The sequence below is a fragment of the Sceloporus undulatus genome, chromosome 4 (genome assembly GCF_019175285.1).
Source record: "Sceloporus undulatus isolate JIND9_A2432 ecotype Alabama chromosome 4, SceUnd_v1.1, whole genome shotgun sequence".
Taxonomy (NCBI): domain Eukaryota; kingdom Metazoa; phylum Chordata; class Lepidosauria; order Squamata; family Phrynosomatidae; genus Sceloporus; species Sceloporus undulatus.
The window spans coordinates 108,024,734-108,047,020 of NC_056525.1; the positions used below are offsets into that span (position 1 = coordinate 108,024,734).

Consider the following 22,287-nt stretch of genomic DNA (forward strand, 5'->3'; position numbering starts at 1 on the left):
TTCAAGAGGCAAATGACTATTTTTTTGTATTTACTTACTTATACAATTCTTATATCACATTTCAGTATAAACATCCAAAGCTGAATATAAAAGAAAACTGTTATTATTATCTAACAAATGTGTTCACTTTTAAGCTCTGATCTCACTTTCATAGCTATGTCACATTCCCAACTTCCCCCTTTGCCAAATTAATAACAGTGCTTCTCCCATGCAGAAAAAAAACTTCTCTTGAACACAATACTGCCATGTCCCATCAGAATCTCATATTTTGCTGATAAATCAAATAGTTTGCTACTGCAGTATCATGTATTTTGATTACACTCAATATAGTCTCTTGTTATTTATTTGGTTTATATTTTAGGTTTGTTTTATATAAATTTATTTCAGGATTTCAGCTTTAATGTTGTAATATTCATGCCTATATGTTATACGCATTTAGGTGCCTGGCAAGCCACGTGAAAGGACCAGACAATATTATTTGTGTGAAATGTCTGCCAATATGGTAGTCACTGTGTTGTGACAACACTTGATATAATCTGTAATGCTTTACTACTTACAGAGGAGATCTGCCAGCATTTTAACACCCTCCTAACTCTCTTGCTGGGGGAAAGGGTGATGAGCTAAAAGTGTGGTCTTACCTAGAAACTACTTACTTATTACTGAAACCAAACATATCTGAAATAGTCTAGACATTAATATAAGATTTAACTAAACATTAAGAGGATTGCATATTCCCAGTGATTAGCATCCCCCCCTTCCAACAATGGGAATTCCTTATAGATCCATGCCTCGGCAGTCAGATTTGTAAATTAAGCCCATGTTCTTCTTTTCATGGTCAGTCACAAACAAAGCATGATGAACTACAGGATGAGAGAGAAAGTACATGCCAGGAAAAACTAACAAATTTTACCATTCAAATAAGCACCATTTCTAATTACATGCTAAGCATATTGTTGCCTGGTGGCGCAGTGGTTAAATGCCTGTACTGCAGCGATTCACTCAAAACCACAAGGTTGCGAGTTCAAGACCAGCAAAAGGGCCCAAGCTTGACTCAGGCTTGCATCCTTCCGAGGAGGGAGCTAAAATGAGTACCCAGACTGTTGGGGGCAAATTAGCTACCTTGTTCATTCCGCTTACTTACTGTTCACCGCTATGATCTTTGGAATAGCGGTATATAAATAAAACAAATTATTATTATTATTATTAATTATTAGTTGGGCCTTCTGGCTGGTACAATATAAAATAACAAAACAGCTAGTCTTTCATTTTAGCTCACTCCCTGGGCTTTGGGATGATGATTCATCAGCTGCTACGAGCTTGAAAGACGTGTCTATATGACTATCAAAATATTGCAAAATTCTGTAAAATTGTTTGAACTGACACAAAGCATTCTTCTGTTAAGTAGTACTACAGCTTTTTTAAAAAACAATATAATGGTGTAAAACAATACCAGCAACGTCTTTTGCTTGAATGTCACATTTGTGATTTATGAGCATTCATGGACAGAAATTTCACATAAACATCATATGGAACTGAGACCATGAAGATGTATTTTGTGAATCTCTATGAATACACATATAATTTGAGGTTCTAGTGTCTTTGTTGTTGTGTGCCTTCAAGTTGTTTCTGACTTATGGCAACCCTAAGGCTATCTTGTCATGGGGTTTCTGGGGCTGAGAGTGTGCAACTTGCTCAAGGTCACCCAGTGAGTTTCATTGACCAATAAGGGAATCAACCCCTGATCTCCAGAGTCTTAGTCCAGTACTCAAACCACTACACCACACTGGCTCTAACACCTACCAGAAAACAGTTCCCAGTATGAATTTATGAGGCTGTTTGGAAAAAATTAAAGGTTTCTGGTATTGGTGATTACTATTCTCTAGCTGCAAGCTCATACAGAACCACTGGGCAACGGGAATAGTGGTAGATGTGATGACACTAAAGCCCAACAATGTGCTTCTCTGGTACACTTCCATCAATAGAATTCCCATTGTTGGAAGGGGAGGGGATGCACTAGAGACACCATCTATATCCTGTCTCTAGTGCAAAGGAATAGTATGGCTATTTGTGCTAGTTTCAAACGCTGATGTACGAAGACCACTTGTATTCAGTAGTAAACCACTGTTTTTCTATAGAGCCTTGTTTTCAAGGCGTAATAGGAGAAGATGTTTCAGTTTAATGGATATGTCCAATCCACTACCTAGTATCTGCTGTTCAAAGTGTCTCAGGAGCTGAGAATCAGCCATAGTTACATAGCTTGCTCAGGAACATTGTCCCTATATATACTATGCAAACTATTTCTGCTCTTTGTTCAGAGAATATGCCTTTCCAGAACATGAGGCCAGGCAAGAATTATTCAGTGTTCCCTGCAGCCCTGGCTCTGTTCTGCTAGATAACAGGTAGGCTGCTGTCTGTCTGGTAAAGCTTGCCCAGAAAGTAACTCATTTAAAATATATATACAAAATAATACTGCATGAGTGATTTTGGATTGTTTAAGATAGCAGAGAGTCCTCATAAGATACCTGGGCACCAAGGAATTTCAAAAATGGGGTTTCATTGAGACATTAAATTTAAAACACAATTTGATGCTTTACCATTGAAAGTTTTTACACAGCTTGGAGGCAGGAACGGAGCAGGTGTTGAAGAGGGGTTTTTGCCAGCATGTACATTGAATTATGTTGGCTTCCTTGAGAAAGGGAAGGAGAATTGCAGTCATTATTAAAAAGCTGACAAAACAGATGAGGGAATTTATATTTACTAGTTGTTCCACAACAAATGAAGTACTACCACATGACATCAAGTAGGTGGGCTTTTTTTAGCATTCACACGCATCCTCTGGAAAATATTCTTTGTATGGTCTGACAACTTTAAGTACCTGATGAGACTATACCTGTTTACACAGTCTTTCTCCATCTTGTTTCTGGAATGCTTTAAATTATTTACTATATTTTGTTTCTCATATTGCATTACATTTTTTTTTAAATGTAAACTTGGTGGTTGTTGTGAACCTTCTAGTCATTTGCAACTTATGTCAGCACTAGAGTAAACTTATCATGTTTTTTTCTTGGCAAACCTTGGGGCTAAACACACCGGCAAAATACACCGGCTTGCCAGCAGCTTGGGGACATGATGTCTGCATGGCACATGCTCTGACTCTGCCCCCCCAAGTGGGTGTCATACTGCCCGCCTGACCACACAGCTATCAGCGTTTCAGCAGCACGGCATTTAGATGCTGTACGCTGCCAAAATGCAGAAAAAACACTGGCACAGTGGCAAAGGCACCTTTTTGCAGACACAAAAAGGAGCGGTTTTTTGCCTCTTCTTTTTGTGCAAGGAAAATGCCGGATCAGGCCGCAGCATGTGGTTGCCACAGCTCCAATCCAGTGCTTAAAGGGGCAACCAGAAGCTGCTCCTGCGGGGAGGTCTGTTTCACCTCTCTATTCAGAGGGTGTTTGCCATTTATTTTGAGGCTGAAAAAGTGACTTGCTCAAAGTCACCCTGTGGTTTTCCATGGCTGAGTGGAGATGCAAAACCAAGTATTCCAGTCTCCTGGTGTGCTAGTCCAACACACAGAGCACTACCCCACATTGATTATCAATTGCTTACAAGCAGTACATAAAAACAAATGTACATACATAATTGCACCTTTTGTTCCTTCCTTCCTGAAACATAGGGAGGGAATGGAGGAGCCTTAGTGCCAGTGAAAAACAAGGGGGGAAACATTAACAGAAGAGATTCTACTCACATATGACAAGATATTAGGAGCCCAGAGGAAGCAGGAGTGTAGAAAAGCAACCATATAAAAACAGAGACCTCGTAGTTCATTGTGTTTATCACCATGAGATGTTACCTGGAAATCTGGATTCTAGGGAGTTCCAAAACCTAGAGTGACCTCATGAACATTTAACCAAAAATGTTCAAGGAAACCTCAAAGAAGAGGAACTATCATAGACTCAGTAAAGTCTGGCTTCAAAATTTCCCGAGTTCAGGGAATCTGTGACACTTACAGCCTTTTATCACACAAATATAGGAGTTTGATTTGGAATATAGTACACTTAAGATGGCATTTCTGATCAGTCATAAAGGCCATAACAGGGTATACAAGGAGGGGTAGTATCCTAGCAATGCTAGAGTCAGGCCTTTCTCCATGGGAAATCAGCTCATACAGGAGTTTGACTTTGTATGAGGCAGATCCTTGTTTCCTTACAGCTTCCCTATTAGTACATTTATTAATGTCATTGAAAATGTCATACCAATTAAAGAGATTTAGAATTTGGGTCGTAGCCTTAAGATCTGAATGTTGAATCTTACCCTCTAGAGGATCTCCACCTCACTTCTCACTAATCCGGTGGTGCCAAGAACCCAGAATGCCTCCTGCTGTGTAACCATGTAGGAATTCTCTCCACGTAGCTGCCATGCTTAAGCATTCCCAATTTGCAATAGGATTCCTCTGGGACCATTTCCAGCTGGAATAAGTTACAGCAGGTTCAGGGTGACTTTTGCTTTCAGCGAAGAGAGCCATGGTCAGAACGGGATTTTTTAATTTGCTCCCTGGTGGCTCTTGCCTCCCCACCCTAACTGCTGAGAGTAGATTTTCAGCAACAAAACCTGAGCTTTTGTTTCTGGCTTATGGAAGAGATTTGCTTTGAACAGTACTTTCAGTTATACATCATGCCTATTGATTATCCTTCGAGAAATCTAATATAACATGGTTGAAAATGTTGTATAAAGCCAAGATTTACAAAAGAATAGGATTTGGCATGTCAGATACCTCCAAATCTCTGCTTATCATTGCTGAAGACTGGAGTTCTTTTCAGTAAGAGGTTAGAGGAGGCTTCTTTGTTCTCTGTGAAGCTCTGAAAATTGTAACATTACCTTTCAGTTGTAAAGACAATCCTATCGCTAAGCTCTAGAGAATACAGTATTTCTGGGTTTAAAATAATTTAATGGTTAGTTTTTGTTTCATCTTCTAATGTTGTGTGGTTAAGAGGTAAGTTCTGATTTTCATCTCCCTTTACCCTATCCCCTCCCCTCACAAATATTTCATGTATATTTCATTTACACTTGCTTGATACTCTAAAGGAACCTCAGGACATTCTGCATTATTTTTGTATATTGCTACATAGCCATTGTCAGAAGATAATTTTATTTTCTCTGTGTTTTAAATGAGAAGGGGGAAGGGAAATATTGCAATTCATAGTATTCTTAGCTTGTTATTATATCAGTAATTAACTGTTAAATGCATTATGTGCAAAAACTGTTGAAAATAAACATTTCAGAATCCTGAAACTGATCACACACATACAAAGAATCAGAGTGAGGTGGGGTAGAATGTGAATCCCATCATATCCAAAGTAGGTTATCTGGCTGTATCAGAAATTTGAAGAAGCAGGCAATCAAAAGGCTCTCAACAATAGTTTAGCACTCTGATTACATTTTAACAATAATCACATCCAGACACTAAAGTATTTCACAAATAGAATGGGTGTAAGAAATGGGCTTGATGTTGTTTTCCCAGGCAAAATTGGGAACATGAATATTTCACTCTTGTGTTTACCCAAAGGACATCATTCTGTTTTTCAGTTTTTGTATTTGTTCGTGAAGGTGCTTTACTCAAGTTGCTGTGGGCAGCATTTGTGTCTCCTCATGTCATCTCACCATTTAATACTATAAGCATGCTAGGCCAACAAGTAGTAACCAGCCAACAGTCTCTAAGTGAAGATGCAAAATGACCCATAATGGTACAACTGATCTTTCCCATTCCAGAATACCAGAATGTGCCTTTAATCTGCAGTCAGGGGCAGAGAAAATACCTCACCCTGATTCTGCAGCCAGGAGCATTAAGAAGATGTAATCCTCCCAGATCTCCAAAAAGAAACATGAGTATGCTGTAGAGCTAGGAGGTCGATGCCTTTTCTCTGCTCCTGGCTGTGGAACTTCAGTTGAATGCTGCCTAACTCCCCTCTCTGGCCTCTAACTGGCTATGTGGCTGCAGTCCAGCATGCAACAGGTGATGCCAAGGCAGAAAGGGAAGAGGGAAAGTGCACTGGTGGAGTGCCAACAAGTTGATGTGCGATCTCAGCTGTCATGGCTTATTTCTAAGCAAAAAACCATAAGTATCAGCTTTTGTGAATCTTTGCCTCCCACATTCTCTACCAACTTCTGTTTCAACTTCTTTTTCCCCAAAGCAGCCAATCCAGTGCCTGTGGGAAGCTCACAAGTAGGACAATAGGAGCAATCACTCTCTCGCATTTTAGCTATTAGTAACTCCCACTAATTGGAATTAAGTTATTTTCTCTGAGCCTGCTGGGAGACTATAGCCACCACAATCTGTGGCCATTACACCAGTCAGTCTGTAGCAAGCCAGACTTTTCCTTTTCCCTGCCTCTTTGTCTAACCAGCAAGTGTAAGATGGCCCTGGTTTCAGGAATAAATCTCTATAACATAACAGTATTGAGTTAGATATGCTGCTTGATATTAATCTAAACTATCAGACCTCTTCACTTGCAATAAGATAATATTGCTACTTTAGCTAACTGTTTAATCACCACATGTATATATTGCACAATCTGGAATGCAGAAAACTGGCTCAGTGGGTCGGTAGCAAAACCCATACATGAGTGTGAAGTTTTAAAAATGCTAATAAATAGAATCTTATATCAAGAAGTCATATGGCTGAAAAAAGGAGTATGGACTTTTTGAGACTGGCAAAAGGGATGGGAGTATAGTGGAATGTTCCTGTCAGTGTCGCACGATAGGACAAAGATTTTCTGATGACATTGTGTGATGTTGCGATAATCCCATCATTATGCCATGAATAAAAATAAGTTTTCCAGCTCCTTTTCATTCATGGGATAATGATGGGATTATCACTACATCATCTGAAAATCTTCTCCCAATTGCACAACACTGATGGGAGCATCCCAGTATGCTCCTGTCCCTTTTGCCCACCTGAAAAAGCCCAAGGTTGCCCTTGAACCTTAGATTTCTGTCCCGGGGCCCTTTCACACTACAGAGTTACAGTACTATGTTTTCATTTTAACTGTCATGATAACATCCTATGGAATTCTGGGACTTGCAGTTTTGGAGTATTTAGAACTCTCTCTCACCAAATTACAAACCTAAAATTTCCATTGGATGCAACCATGGCAGTCCAAATGGAACCATAATTCTATTATTATTATTATTATTATTATTATTATTATTATTATTATTATTAATAATAATAATAATAATAATAATAATATGTTTTATTTATAGACCGCTATTCCGCAATGATCATAGCGGTGTACAGTAAAAATTGTAATATAATACAAAATACAAGGTGACAGTTAAAGGAGGGAGAAGTCTCGTCCTTCAGGCAGTCCCTGATGTTGCTGGGTCTGCCTGATCACTCCCTCTGAGGCCAAGATGACAGTTACAAGAGGGAGGGGCCTCTTCCTTCAGGCAGTCCCTGATGTAGCTGGGTCTGCCTGATCGCTCCCTCTGAGGCCAAGATGACAGTTAAGGAGGGAGGGTCCTCTTCCTTCAGGCAGTCCCTGATGTAGCTGGGTCTGCCTGATCTCTCCCTCTGAGGCCAAGATGACAGTTAAGGAGGGTTTTTGTTTTTTTTTTGGTATAATATCAAAGGACCTCTAAATCATTTCAGATGCATGATCCCAGATATGACCAGCCTTCTACAGTCCAACTGTAACCACATTTACTAAAATGATTACAGAAGATCTTACTGATTTCAGAATATATTTCTAATATTGCACACTACCTCACCCACCGTCATCATATATAAGCCTGAAGAAAATGGCTGTAATCCAGCGAAATCTAAACATCCATTCCCTATATGTTTCTCCATATCAGTAACTGGGGTCAATCAGCAGGAGGATGCTATTGCAGTTATTGTCTGCTTGTGAGTTTCCTATTTGCATCTAGCCATGAGAGCAGAATGCCGGACCAAATAGGCCTTTAAACCAATTCTTTTGGGTTCTTATTATGTTCATATGCTGTTGCAGCCTGTGGAATGTAAGGGCATAATTAGGTGCCAGTGTTTTGCTTTACTTTGTCTGGAGAGCACCCAATAAATTTGGAATGTTTTGCATGCCTCCAGCCACAGTAAACATTTAACAGATGTTATCCAAATTTCCCTTCTATGTCAATGTGACCCAGCAACATAGGTCATTTGCTAGGAAGAGATGAAGAAAAATATTGACAGAATTTTCAAACCCACAGCTGTGTACCCTGTGATTTAAAAACCTGACAGATTAGTTATACCTAACAATAAAAGAGAATTATCTCACTCCATTTTATCTCACATAAATTTGTTACTCTTTCCACTCAGAGGTTCTGATCATTAATGGCTGAAGTGATTGATTTGAAAACTCCTTAGAACACTGGATGGCTTTGATAATTTTGTCATTTTTAAAGGGCTGTATCATTGTTGAACTGGAAAACTGATAAAACCATTTGATTTTTTTTAATGTTTGCACAACCTCATAAATCTGATACAAACTTTCTTTCATTTCCTCCTTGCTGACAACCACCCTATTGTGCATCAAGCTAATTATATAGATTACATATTTTGGCTATGGATAACATTTAGATAGGCCTTTGAACATTGCCATCCAAAATTGCCCCAGGTACTATCTTATAAATATTGGTAGTGCTGGAAAGGAGAGGCTAGCAGTAAGAGTTTTTGTAGCTTTGAAGAATAGCACATGGTATTACTTATATGTCTTAATTCAAGTTACATCACTTTGTCTCTTTCTATCTTTCCTTTTAATCTGGTCCAAAGCAGTAACACTAACTTGCCCAATTATTACCCAATTTCCATTTGCAATTGTGGGTTTTGTGTACTGAATATGCTTCATTGCCTTTATTGCATTAAGAGGTTCATTATTTGCACACCTTTTGCTTGCCTGCCCAATTGCCTCTGTCTCTGTATGTGTTTAAAGGAACCTGTCCCACTTAGTATCTAGTCCTTCTTTGCCTAATGCAATTTATTTGTGCTTGGAAGATAAAGAACATGAAAGGCACAGAGTAAGGGGGCATCTACAATGTAAAAATAATTCAGCTTGATACCACTTTAACTGCCATGGCACCATCCTGCAGAATCCTAGGATTTGTAATCTTTGCACTCTTTGAAGGAGAATGCTAAAGACTTTATAAGACTATGCATCCCAAGAATCTATAGGATGGGACTGCGACACTTAAAGTGGGGTCAAAACTACATTATTTCTACAGTGTGGATGCACCAAGGAGAACTAGATGGAAAAGTGGAAGGCATCCTCTCAGTTTCCTTATAGACATGAGTAAACAGTTCAAGGACTGGAATCATGTATTGGAGTTGTGTCTTTGTAAATGGATTTACATATGCGGGAATTAGAACTTGATAGTTCTGTAATTTCCTTATCCAGTAGAGGGCTACTGTTATGTTACTACATAGAAGACCCAGCAAATTGCCCAATGCACATTGCACACCAGTGCACATCATGCTCCAATGTACATCACTCACTAATGCATATTTGTCTCTATGTGCATCAGGCACGCTTGCCAATGTCCCAATACACATTTTTGCAATTCATTGGCAGGTTTTCTTAACAGCTCTGCTACTTAGCTAAGTATACATAAAGTTATGTTAAGTGAAAGGTAAACTTTAAAACAGTGTGTTAATCTGAAAGTGTGTGTTTGTAGGGGGGTAGGTATTGTTACTAGTTGTGTGGTTAAATAGACAGTTTCGGGTAAGCCTAAGAAACATCTGCATGAAGAGCTTGGCTGGAAAGGTTCATAAAAGTTCCTCTCTGAAGCTGCTATTTGCAATTCTGGGACAGCTTGAAAGAAGATTTTGTCTAGATTGTGGTTGGGGGGGAAAGAATTGAATTTCTTCTCTCCAACTTCTCACATTTCTGAGGTTGCTCAGGCTTAGAGATATAAATGCTGATAAATTTCATTCTCATAGGCAATACCAAATCACTTTACCATTTGTCTCCTCTTTGGGAGAGAGTCATTGAAAACTGCACGGTTTTCCAAGTTTATTCACACTTTGGGACTTATCATTTATTAGGCAAACTGCAGCCTCCAAGGAAGCCTAGAGAGGGAAAGAAGATTTGTGAATATTGAAAAAAAATGGTTGCAAAATGGTTGAAAATGGCAATTTCTGTACAGAAATTAAGCACCCTGAACAAAAACCTGCAATTATCTGCATTGGGGAAAACATATCAGCATAGAAAAGAAGTTTCCTGCACAAAAGCAGTATTTTCCTCACCAAAAAACTCCAAAAAACAAAAAACAGCATATTCAGGAAATAAAATACATGCTTTTTAAATACTGTAAGAATAAATCATTACTTGGACAGATTCTCATCCATATAGTATTATCCTCGTATGGGTTTTACAACACTTGAAAACCTATTTTCCAGCTTTTTAAAAAAAAATCAATATCCTTTCTGTACCTAGACTTTTCTGAAGTTAGCACTACAAAAAACTGTGCACATTAATTATAAAGTATGCACAAGTAATTTGATCTTATATCTGGCTGTTTAGTCTTTTGCTGGGAAAGTATTTCTGAGCCTTTTATGCCAATGTTTGCACCTGTGTGCTTTAAGATCTTATGGGGAAAGCCTGAGCTATGAGAAAAGGACATTCCTTGTGGAAATCTACCTTGTGAAATCTTTCACAAAATCCTTGGACTTTCACAATGAATTTCAAAAAGGAAAGGAGAAACAAAAGTTGAAAAAACTCTTTTTTTTAAAAAAAAAAATCCTATCAACATCCTATCAAAGAAAGCAACATCATTAAAAGGTGTTTGTGTGCAATTGTGTTTATAATGTATTGCAAAAAGTATCCTATTTCTCCTAATACAGTTGGATTGGAGTGTAGTCATTGTCTGGTGCTTTCTGTTTCTACCAAGTACCTATCATTGGTTGCTTTCTTCATCTTTCTCTGGAGACTTACAGCACTTATGTTCAAGTAATGCACTTATGTCGTTTGGGGATTAGAAAAATGTTCTAGTGTATACCCATTTAAAGTTAATGTCATGTAAGACAAATTCCATATCTTACACAGTGGCCAGAATACAAACAACAGGTCAATAAAGCTTCTCTCTCACTTTTCCATTGCATTGCCACCGGCAAATGTTTCTTGTTAAACTGGTAAAGAATACATTAGACCACAACATCAAATTGTGTAAATCTATAGCGCTATATAAATAAAGTATGATGATAATAATAATAATAATAATAATAATAATAATACATACATACATACAACAGATCAAACAACAAAAATATTACAACTTATCTTATCTTATCATATCTTATCATTCATCTCAATTTCCCATTCATACCTCCCCTCCAACATCCTCCCATTCATTCTCCCAGCTAATACATTCATACCTTCCCCTAACCTTCCCTCTTTCTTCATCCCATCCATTCCTCCATAACCCTCTCCCTACTTCCCACCTTCCTTCCTTCCTTCCTTCCTTCCTTCCTTCCTTCCTTCTCCTTCCTCCTTATCTCCCTCTCCTACCTACCTTTCACCTCATATCCATCTCTTTTCCCCTTCTATCCTTCAATCCCCTTCTCCATCTCCACTTCTATTCTCTACGTTAACCCTTACACTCACTTTCTACAGAATGTTTATAAAACATTTTAAGTGTCTTATACCCTGGGTTTGGTGCTGAACTAGCTGGACATTGTTCAGACTGTTCACATCAGAATGGGGGTTGGGTTTGGGCCTTCTGAACTCTCTACTGAGGGGACAAGAGGAGGAGCAGGACAGGTTAAACATTCAGGGGACCTGCCTCCTTTCTCATGTATCCATCCTATGTCCAAACATCAAGCTCCAGAAGCCCCAGCCTCCCTTTAAAATGATTATAGGAGATGTCATCCAAAACATTCAAAGGACCATAGTTTCTCTGCCCTGAAGCCTGTACCTATGCAGCTTGCTGTGTGCAGATTTTACAGCAAAGGAAATTGTGAACTGTTCCTAACTAGGCTCCTTTCATGAAACGATATTTCCAGAATGGTATTTTGAAACGACTAAGCAAGTTTCAGTGGAAATTGTTTCAACAAAGGATTCTAAGATGATAGTAAATGATGTTTAAAAGGATTTAATCTGTGTGCCTTTTTAATGTGTTGGATGTTTCCATTTGTTGTATGCACTGGTTTTGTCTTCCCCCCAGCTAGTAAACACAACCATTTTTAAAAGAAAGCTGAACAGCAATGTATTTCAGTTAACTCTTTAGCTCTGGCAGTTTCAGTGTGTTCTGGTATTGGACACTGTGCCAGAAAAATCCCGCTCCTAATGCAATAGGATTTGAAAATAAGTCAAGCGCTGCCAAAAATACATAATTCTTTTTTGTACTCTCCAGTTTGTTTTACTTACAACAATGGCCTGGTCATACCCTGCAGCATGCATTCATTACAGTGATCTTTGACTGGCAGATGCAAAGTAATAGGGTGCATATTTTAGTGCTTATTATAATACCCTGTCCAAAAACAACTTGACAAATTTGTGATTTCGACAGTGTCTCATTTTGCTGGCTGCAGTGCTCTGTGATTGCCTGGTCCACGTGGCTCCCAGATTATGCATACCACCAATACTTCTCATTAAAATGGCCACAGTTCACCAGTTTCGGTAGCTTGGAACGAACTTGGAATGAATTATTATACAACAAAGAGGCTGCTGTCATGCAGAACAAAAGACAAGCAAAAGAGAGCTGTGGCTTAATGAGGCTAAGTGAGTGGCTCCCCTGCATCACCAGCTACTTGACGGCCTTTGAGCGTGGAATCCCCCCCCTCCCTTCCAGATGACAAAACCTTTGGCCTATTATTGTGTGTTTATGCACCTTGAGGCTAATATACATTTTAATATGCTGCACATGGGTGGGGGTGGGGGTGGAATGAGCCATTAGATTACAACATGTGCATTCCCTGTTAAATTAATGACAGCTGAACATAGAGATAAATTTAGGTTTTCATATTTAATTATAGCGCACTACAGTACGTTTAGCAAGGATAAATTGCACTATTATTATGTTTCAATTTTTTTGACATCTTTTCCTATTAACCACCAACCCTTACCCCTCTTCCTTCTTGCCATACATAACATCTCTGTATGTTCCATCAACCCCTTCACATTATTGTGGCTTCATTCAATCCATTTTCCTTCTTCCTTGTGGGGTGGTGGAGGCTGTCTGTGTCCGTGTTTTCATTTGTGGCTTTAGGTTAGACTTCAAATAAATTTTTGGTTCACAATATCAAGGAAGACCAGCCATGGCACAAATGCAAGGAAACAAAAGACTAATGTAGCCAAGCCTTCCGCCACTGGTTTTCACACATGCTTTTATTATGAGACTTCACTACTGAATTTTTTTGTGTAATTGCATACCTTGCCTAGCTATTTTTTTAAACCTAGCAGCTCAGTTCATGTAGTAATGGCTCACCATTTTCACGTGTGACCATATAAAAAAAGATCAGTGGGGTAAATCAGCCTCTTCTTACCTCTTTTTCTTGGCAAGCTCATGAGGATCACAGAAAATAGGCTTGTAATAATTTACCTGCTCATAAGACCTGCTCATTTTAATTGGGGATTTAAATGTGTGTGACTTGTGAGTACTCAAGTTCCTAAACTCTTAACTATTCTCAAGTCAGCAGAAGATGTTGAGACCTGATACCCTGCTTTTGTATTGGCATGGTCAGCCTTCATCAGACAAGGCAGGCTGCTGATGTCAGAGCATCCCAGAACATGACTGCTAATCCTTTTTTTATCACACTCCTTCAACTCTTCTGGGACCAGCTGTCCATGTGATTCCTGCCCTCTCTGCCTCTCATGAATTAACAGCCACCTGATCCACCCGCTTGCTGCTGGTGAAAACCTGGCATCTACTGGGACGCTGCCAAGTGAGTGGTGAGACAGTAGGTTTACCCTTTTGGCATAGATCAAACCAAATGTCATTTGATTCAAGCATTGTCTCTCTCAGGGGCCACCCCACTTGTTCATTAAAAACTTAAAGCAATTTCTCAAGAATTCATGCTTAAAGTTGCTTGCTTTCCTCCCCCTTCTCCATCCCTTTTCTTTCATGAATATTGGATTATCACCCTTCAGGGAGGAAGGACTATTTTTACTTCTTAATCCTTGTACAACTTCAAAGCATATTTGCTGTACCAGTAGTGCCCAAGTCAATATTTACTGGTACTACTGCTGTACCAGTAGTGCCCAAGTCAATATTTACTGGTACTACTGCTGTACCAGTAGTGCTCAGGTCAATATCAAAAGGAGTCCATGATGATCTTGTACTCCAACTCTCTCCTTTTTCAACCTCACCATTCTTACCAGTAGTACCTTGGCAAGCCCTCTCTCATCCTTCATCCAATGGCATCACTAGGGGCATACAGGAGGTGAGGCCCACACCAAGTGACATCCCAGAAAAGGAGTGACACTCTGTTGGGCCCTCCTCCCATTGTGGGGTGAGAAGGGTCAAGCACACCCCTCCTGCCATTGCTGCAGTGGTGCCAGTCTCCCCATGAGGAGGCTCACACCACAGCAGCACAGGACATAGTCAAGCAATCCCCTCCTGCCTTTGCTCTGGTGGATCCAGTCTCCTGAGGAGAAGGCCATCATTGTCACAGCAAAAAAAAGAGTGTCAGTTGTGCCCTATTTACCGCCACCTTGCCCCCTCTGCATCTTCCCTTAGCAGCCCCGTCTCACACCGGGTGACACTAGGGGTGGGAATGCCACTGCTTCCATCCTTTTTAAACCTCAGAAATATTAGCACTATCATCTTAACCCTCTCCTGTGGTCCTTGCCAATTTTCTCCCTCAGGCATTTCAGGACCGGTGCTGCAGAGAATCCTCTCCTGCTTTCTAGCCCTTTAAAAAAATATTTCCTGATAAGATATGACAGCCTCCATTTTTATTTTATTCTATTACATTTGTTTCTAGGAAGCTTCCCATTTAGAATTTCAACATGCAGCTGGCTACTGCAACTTAAGTGACAAGCAAAAGTATTACATTTTGAAGGTATTATCATGCTGTCTCAATGACAGGCTGCCCTTCTTTACTTTTAGAATGTTTTAAAATTGAAACTGGCTAGGAGACATTTGGTGGCAACCAGGAACACTCTGTCAAATTTTGAGGGGTCTACAATGATTTCCTGATGAATTATGAATTTCTGTTTCTGGCAAGACCCCCCTCCACATTTAGAATTTCAGCTTGAAAATGAGCACTGAATCTTGGGGAAAGCTATCAAATTTTGAGGCATCTACCATAACTTCATGGTGAGCTATGGCTGCCCCTTTCCAGTTTGGAATTGCTTCTGCCTCATGGGCATTTCAACTTAGAGGACAATAAAAACACTTTCAAGTTTTTAGGCTTCTACTACAGGTGCTGTAGGCTATATTTCAGAGGAAGTGAATGGCGAAACCACCTGTGAGCATTTTCTTAGGCAAGACATTCCTTGCCTAAGAAAACACTATGAAATTGAAGGAGTCACCACAAGTCAACAAGCAACTTGAAGGCACTTAAACATAATGCCATGAATTATGACAGCCATAGATGGATATGCGGACATTCTATTTTATTATTATAGATTATACTTAATTACTACTAGCACTGATGCTGGTGCTATTCCTACTATGTTATCATTTCCGAACTAGTGCCCTGCAGATGTCTTGAACCACAGCTCCCATAAATTCTGTCCATACCTATTGGAGCTTATGGGAGCTGTAGTATAGAGTATCTATAGAGCACCACACTGCCATCATTTGCATTACACATGAGAAATGCATGGGAAATGTTTTGTACATTTGTGCAAAATGTGTGCAGTATTAGATCCTCAGCAAACCACCCAAACAATGGGTGGCATCCTGCTAGTGAATTACAATGGTGTAAATTGGACCTGCACCTTCACAATTTAGTGATCATAGAATCATAGAGTTGGAAGAGACCGCAAGGGCCATCCAGTCCAACCCCCTGCCATGCAGGAAATCCAAATCAAAGCATCCCCGACAGATGGCCATCCCGCCCCCGTTTGAAGACCTCCAAGGAGGGAGACTCCACTACACTCCTAGGAAGTGTGTTCCACTGTCAAACAGCCCTTACTGTCAGGAAATTCCTCCTAATGTTGAGGTGGAATCTCTTTTCCTGCAGCTTGCATCCATTACTCCGGGTCCTAGTTTCTGGAGCAGCAGAAAACAAGCTTGCTCCCTCCTCAATATGACATCCCTTCAAATATTTAAAAAGAGCTATCATATCACCTCTTAACCTTCTTTTCTCCAGGCTAAACATACCCAGCTCCCTAAGGCATTCCTCATAGGGCATCCACCTACAGAAAAATAGCTAGATGCTTTCCTACTTATCATCTCCACTCTCTGATAATACAAAAAAATGCTATAAGGAGCAGGTATGTTGCACTGCTTACAGGGTGCTGTGGTTGCAAAGATTGCACTATGTGATCCATGAATGTCTCCTGAATCAGGATCTCAGCCAATTTGTCATACAGATTAGAATAATTTTAATATCACTAATGGAGTTTCTTTGATAGATTCTTTCAAATTATTCATCTAATGAAATATTTAGCATTCTTCCTTGGATAGTGCCATTGAAAAACCATTGGAAAATAAATAATTCTTTTTTCTATTCCCCATTTTTCAAACTTTGTTTTGGGAATTATTTTGCTGAAGAAGCTAGATTGGTCTCAAATTTGTTCAAAATTTAAATTAGGTTAAATTTCCTCACCTGTCCGGCTGTGCCAAGTTCTTGCCATGCTTACTCAGGAAATAGGAAAAGCCATGTAATTCTTCACCTTTGCTCATCCCAGCATACAGTTTCAGGCTTTTTTGAAATATATGATGTTCTTCTCCAACTGTTCTGGAACATGAAAAACACAGTTCCTTATGTCATGTAATTAAAAATAACTTCTTCTCCAAAAATGGTTTAAAAATGCAATGACTTTAAGAAGTAGATTTTTCCAACTCCTGCTGTGATTATAAAGAGTTTGAAGATATTATGCTACAGGTTTTCCCCAAGATGATTGCTTATTGGACAGTTGTTTCATGACAAAAGACCCTATGATGTGCTGACCAGAGGAGTCATGAGAAGAAGAAAAATCATTATTTTAAAAGGAGCCAGGATCTTCATGATAAAGCATTTGTCATAATAGTCAGTTAGAATTGCTGGTGGAAGAATTTTCATCAGTGGTGGAATAGGACAGTACCTTAAAATTCAGAACGAGCCTTCTGTCCTTCCTTCAACCCTCTCTCTCTCTCTCTACCTCCCTCAACCCCTCCCTCTCTCTCACACACACACACACAAACACACACACTTTCACAACTTTTCTTATTTATAAAGGAATGAAAATATTTTCCACTGCATGTGAAACACATTTCTTCTGTGCTCGCATCCATCCATCTATGCATCCATCCATGTTGTTAATCTGTGCAAATATCCTGCATTGCCTACGTCATTCAGAATGTGTTACCAAATAAGATCCTTATCACACTACACTGTTAAAGCACTGTATTCCATTTTAGCTGCCATGATAGCATCCTGTGAAATTCTGGGGTTTGTAGTTTAGTGAGGCCCAAGAGCTTTCTGGCTGAAAATTCTAAATGTCCCACCCTAAACTGCAAATTCCAGGATTCCACAGGAGGCAGCCATTGCAGTGAAAGTGGGATACAGTCAGCCCTCCATATCCATGCACTTTTTAAAAACATGGATTCAAGCATCTATAGCAGTGATGGCGAACCTATGGCACGTGTGCCAGAGGTAGCACTCAGAGCCCTCTCTGTGGGCACCCCATTGTCCCAACACAGACTTCACTAGAGTTTGTCATTAGAAATCCAGAGGAACGTGGCACTTTGCAATAAATAAGTGGGGTTTGGGTTGCAGTTTGGGCACTTGGTCACTAAAAGGTTCTCCACCACTGACCTATAGCTTAAAAATATTTTTAAAATATATAAATTCCAAAAAGCAAACCTTGATTTTGCCATTTTATATAAGGGGCACCATTTTACTCTGCCATTGTATTTAATGGGATTTGGGTATCAATGGATTTTGGTATCCATGGGAGATCCTGGAACCAAACCCGAGTGGATACCAAGGACCTACTGTATAGGGCTATAACAGTGTAGTGTGATAAGGAAATAAATAATGCCTCCTGGTCCAACCTCTCGCACCCCCCATACCTAGCTTAACAGCCAATGAGCAATGGAGGTCTGTTTAACTGGCAATGTTTCAGCATTGCAACCTCACTTGCTGGTTGGAAGGAGTGGAAGAAATCCTCCTCCTATACCCCAGTAATAGCTGAAAATAGCAGCTGCTGGTTGTTAAAGTAGCTTTTAGGGGCATTTACAATCACGGCAATAGGTCAATGATAGTATATCTGTAGTACCACTGAATATGGAGCAATGACAAATCCATAAGTCTAGGTTATGAATCTGTAATTGGAATACAGATTGCCAGCTTTGGTTACTTATTTGTTTGCTTTTTATCTCATGATTGGGGCACAAGGTAGCTTGCAATTTAAATAGTACAGAAACAAGTAAAGCATGAAATAAATAACAGGACATAAAATGAATTAAAGCAACATGCATGATACTGTTTCAATAGCCTCATGAGATGGACCAGTCTTACTTTCCTCCTGAACTTGAAGACACTCTCCCAAGGATGTGTAGCGGAGCTTCCTGTACTTTGGTCACCTATATTTTAACACTGGTTCTTGAAAATGTATTTCTCAAAAAGCATGTTTTACATCAGGGCAGGAAACTTTGGTGGTACAGGAGAGCAGATTTCTGCTACTAAGACCATCTGAGGGTTGCCCAGTTTTCTAATAGGTTGTTTTGACAACAACAACATCTCTCAATAAATGAAAGTGGCCAAAAGTCCAATACCAGGGAGTTTAAACATTAAAAGAATGATTATTCTTTTTAAATGAATAAACCTTTTTAAAAAGTGAATCAGTGCTCCTGGAGACTTCTAAAGAGACAATTGACCTGTCGCCCCCTCTGAAAATGGGAGTCTGGGTGTCTGGAGGTCTTGATGACCACAAAAAACAGTCATGGGACCTGAATGTCACCCCAGAGCATTATTTTCCCCACCCCTCCTTTACAATAAAATCACCTTTACTATGACAAGCTTTGTTATTTAATTTAGGGATAAATTGTGTCCTTAACACAGTCCTGATATTAGGAAGCCATGAAAGCAGGGTGAGCACAAATACTTTGGTTTCACAGCAGACAGACAGCTCTGTTTGAGAAATCTGTAAAAGACTCTATGGCTACATTTGTGGCATATATTTAAAGCTCACTTTGTAATGAACTGGTTATTAATAAGACATTAACTCAGAACAGTTCAAGAAATAGAAGTGCTTGTTTATGAAGTCAGATGGGGGGACAGGCTCTTCCCACTGTAGCCATGGATCATTTGATGGATCAATTTGCATGATTTTTCATATGAATAAAACAAAATAGTAATTCAGGAGTGTATTGTCGTAAGTATCCATGCTTACCTCTGTATTCTTACCTCTTAGAAGAGGCATCCTATCCCTCCTGTGTAAGCAGGGGAATGCCTCTTCTAAGCTGATGTGTTTCACCTGCTATTTGTATAAAGACAACTTCATTAATCAATAAAAAATATTTTTAAAGCAATCTAGTAAGCCCTTTTTGAACTGAGGACAGATACAACAGGAGCTGAACTTACTTAACCTAATATCTATATCTGTATTTCATTTCTTAGAGACTGCCTATACAGTCTTCATTTCTTACAGCAATGATTAATAGCCTGAGACATTCATATGTGAGTCCCCAAGCATCTTCCTCCAGATTAATTGCCCACATTGACCATATATTTCCAGTCATTGAAGGCAGTTAACCCAGTGCATCATATGCTCCATTTCTTAGACAGAGAAGCTGAACAAAAAAGCATCTGCTGCTTCTGGGTGGTCAGATCATACAGTATTTAATATATTCAGGCTGCAAAAGCTTGGCAAGTTTATTATAGGGACTAACACCATATATTCCTTAGTCCTTCGCAGGAGCATGAGAATTTCAACGTACCAAAACTTGCAAACTTCTACATATTCAGGATAGAAAGAATGTGATTTTTAAAAATGATTGCAGTAGAATCTTTTCAAAGAAATTTCTCATTCCTTCAAAAGTACTTATTTCTCAAAATGTACATAGAATAAGGATATAATTCTTCACTAATTTTGTTCCCAAGGGAAGCTATGAGTAATCTGAGCAATTTTCTTCCTGCTGTGAGAAAGTCTTTGAAAAACACACTGTTTTTGAAGCCTGTTCATAATTCAGGACTCATTCTGTGCAAAATTCATATGGTTGATTTTCATGGAAAGCAGCATTTTCAGTGCAGGAAACAGCTTTTCAGTGTAGGAAAATAATATTTCTACATAGAAATATTGGTTTGGATTAGGTAGTCTGTTACAATGTTGTAAATTAGATCTAGGACATCACGTCTGGTTCATAATGTCATTTGTGATCATGGACCACAAATGATGCTGAAGCATACATTAAAAACCTGTCAGTTATCTGGAACAATGGGGTCTGATCAACCCCTTTCCTGCCAAAGTATGACACTGTAATAAAGAGTTGTTCCAGGTCTCTGCCGGGGTCTCTGCTTCTACTTCTGGCAACATAACTTACCTGTAGGAAGAAGCTGGTCATGTCATCTTGCAAGTGTCCTATTTGACAGCAGGACAGACCCTCCTCATTCTGGATGGCTGACTAGCTTTTAAGGTGGGCTTTAAGGGTCAGGTGAGAAATTGAAACAGAAATATGTCCTCGTGTGCACAGAACAAAAGCTCTGGTTTCCACCACCACCACCCTCTTCTGGCAGTGTCTTCTTTGGATGATGCACAGCCCTAACTTGGTTCTGGTGTGAACAGTTTGGATACTGTCTGTCCCATTCAGCACCAAAAGCAGTACAGTATATAATACCCTTAACATGAATTGAAAAACGTTTCTCTTACTTCAGATCTTCCCGGAAGATCTGGAGCCCTTTGTTCCCATGCATGGGTGGCTGTCTGAATGGACATCCTGCTGAGCCATCCAATGCATCTGCCACTGCCAGAGATCACTCGTTCTGACCTCAGACATGAGTGACAATGGCAGATGTACCAGGAAGCTCAGTGGGACACATGCAGACACCCATCTTGGCATGGGGACAAAGGGCCAGATACAAGGAGCAGCTCCAGGGCCAGAATACTATGGGATGCCCCTGAAGTATTTTAGCCAATGCAGACAAGGCCACAGTGCAGTGATGGTGAACCTTTTGGAGGCCGAGTGCCCAAACTGCAACCCAAAACCCACTTATTTATTACAGAGTGCCGTGTTCCTCTGGCTTTCTAGTAACAAACTCTGGCAAACTCTGTGCTGGGGCGATGGCATATGTGCCCACAGAGAGGGCTCTGAGTGCCACCTCTGGCACGTGTGCCATGGGTTCACCAACACTGCCATAGTGTTTGATGCAGGATCTCAGCCATAATTTCTACATAGATATGTTAGTTCCTGAACAAAAAAATGTTTCTTTCTGTACAGAAAATGCTGTTTTCTATGCAAATCAACCAAGTACAAATTTTTTGCACAGTAAGGCCTCAACTGTGAAGATTTGTGCCAGTCCATGATTCTTCTTGTCAGTGTTTCCTGATATTCAAAAAGCAAACATTTTTCAAATATTGTTTCCATCCTTAACATAGAATTGCAGCTTCAGTCTAATCTAGTACTCAGGAAATCATTATAGCAGTGAGACAGCTTGAAAGAGTCTTGCATATCATCTATTGATTTCTGTGAATTTTATTTAGTCTCATTGTGCTTGCATAGAAATTATGGTTTAAAATGCCTCCCCCAGCTATTGCCATGACATATAGTCATAGATAAAGATCTTATTTGTCCTTTATTCACTTCAATGGTAGACAAATTTTAATGAAGATAGCTGCATGATATGGTGCATTTTGCATCTTGGAAGCTGATTGTCATGTTGGGTAGATTTTTCCATGCAGTTCATTGTATAAGTTGGTCAATATGTCTTATGTCTTCATTCTTACATATATCACTTCTCACAACCTGTCCTTTTTGCTGTTGAAACAATTAATGAATACTTCTTCTGTATATGTGGAGTGTTTTTTCTACTGTTCTGGATTATTTCACAGTATGTGAATAGCAACTAATATTTTATTTCAATCTGTTTTAATGTCTTTGTTCAAAACACTATAAAAACTGGGTTCACTTTGAATTCGAGGGTCCCAGTCATTTGGATGAATTTCTTACTGGGAACAATGCTGCAGC

General features: G+C 39.5%; 1 protein-coding gene across 1 annotated transcript in view; it reads left to right on the forward strand.

Annotated features, from left to right (window-relative positions):
• DPYD (dihydropyrimidine dehydrogenase) overlaps positions 1-22,287 on the forward strand; it is a 617,920-nt gene that overhangs the window by 545,236 nt on the left and 50,397 nt on the right. The gene's annotated exons all lie outside the window — the stretch shown is intronic.